We start from the raw sequence: 1,577 nt of genomic DNA, 5'->3' as shown, positions 1-1,577 counted from the left end.
TTAATTTTAATCTAGACTTTTCTTTTCTTTAATATTTTAGGAACCTTTAGTCGTTGTATGTAAAGAGCCCAAAATTTGAAAATTGTTCTTTTTGATCCAGAAATAGAAAAGACTTTCGAAGACTTAAGACAAAAATAAAAAAGTTTTTGCTCCAGGTAAAACAATGGCTGATTAACAAGAGGAAGAGACCAAGCCTTTGAGGGATTATGCTGTCCCACAGTACAAAATCTTCACTTTAGTATCCGAAGACCTCCTATTCAAGCCAACAACTTTGAAATTAAGCTATCAGTTATTTAAATGATTCAGACAACTATTCAGTTTGGGGGTTTGCCTAATGATGATCTGAATGCTCGTATCATAAATTTTTTGGAAATTTATGATACATTTAAGGCTAATAGTGTTACTGATGATGCCATAAGATTGAGGCTTTTCCCTTTTTCATTAAGAGATAAAGCAAAGAGTTGGTTAAATTTGCTTCATGCTAGTTCCATTAATATTTGGGATGATTTGACTCAAAAATTCTTAGCAAAGTTCTTCTCACCTACAAAGTCAGCAAAGATATAGAATGATATCACTTCTTTCATGCAATTTGATTTTGAATCACTATATGAGGATTGGGAAAGGTATAAAGATTTGATAAGAATGTGTCCTCACCATGGATTGCCGAAGTGGTTGCAAGTTTGGACTTTTTAAAACTACCATTGATGTTACCACTAGAGGTGCACTCATGAGTAAATCCATTGACGAGGCTTATGATTTGCTTGAAAAGATAGCTTTTAATAATTATCAATGGCCATTTGAAAGATTAGGTATAAGAAAAATTGTTAAAATTCATGAATTAGATGTGATAAACACTGTCTCTACACAATTGGCCTCTCTTGCAAAGAAAATAGATAAACTAAGTGTTAATGCTATTCAAAACTATTTTATGACATGTGAATTTTGTGAGGAAGGACATTAAAATGATAATTGTCCCATGTATTCTGAGTCTTGTCAATTTGTTGGAAATAGGCAATAGAACAATCCCTATTCCAACATTTATAATCCTGGTTGGAGGAATCATCTTAATTTTTCATGGAATAACAACCGAAGGTCTTCATCAGCGACTATGTTAAACTTTCCTCTTGGATTTCCATCTAGAGCCCCTGCGCCAAAGAAAAAGCCTTCAATAGAGGATATGTAATGCAGTTCATGACAAAGACTGATACATTCATGACAAAGACTAATGCATTCATAACAAAGACCGATGCATTTATGATAAGGATTGATGCCTTCATTCAAAACCAAGCAGTTTCAATTAGAAATCTTAAGACATAAGTGGGCTAACTTACCAGTGCTTTAAATACTAGACCTCATGGTACCGTACGAAGTGATACTAAACTTAACCGAAAAAGAGAAGGTAAGGAATATTGTATGGCTATTACTCTCCACAGTGGAAAAGAGGTAAGTAGTCAACCTTTAAATTCTGAGATTTCAATTTAATCTGATGAGAAAGAAACTAAAAAAGATGCTAAAAAAGAAATTGTGATTGAAAAATCTGTTGAAAATTCAAAAGAAAAATCATAATTAAAATCTTC

General features: G+C 32.7%; 1 non-coding gene across 1 annotated transcript; it reads right to left on the bottom strand.

The window, feature by feature from the left end:
* Positions 1 to 556: 556 nt before the first annotated feature.
* On the bottom strand, positions 557 to 662 carry LOC149527154 (small nucleolar RNA R71). The gene has a single exon (XR_016351282.1). It is a non-coding gene; the product is annotated as a small nucleolar RNA R71 (small nucleolar RNA).
* Positions 663 to 1,577: the final 915 nt, after the last annotated feature.

This window comes from Theobroma umbraticum, unplaced genomic scaffold (genome assembly GCF_002168275.2).
Source record: "Theobroma umbraticum cultivar Fairchild unplaced genomic scaffold, ASM216827v3 scaffold_51.0, whole genome shotgun sequence".
Classification (NCBI taxonomy): Eukaryota; Viridiplantae; Streptophyta; class Magnoliopsida; order Malvales; family Malvaceae; genus Theobroma; species Theobroma umbraticum.
The sequence above is the reverse complement of the archived record's forward strand: the minus strand, read 5'-3'. Positions and strand labels throughout refer to the sequence as shown.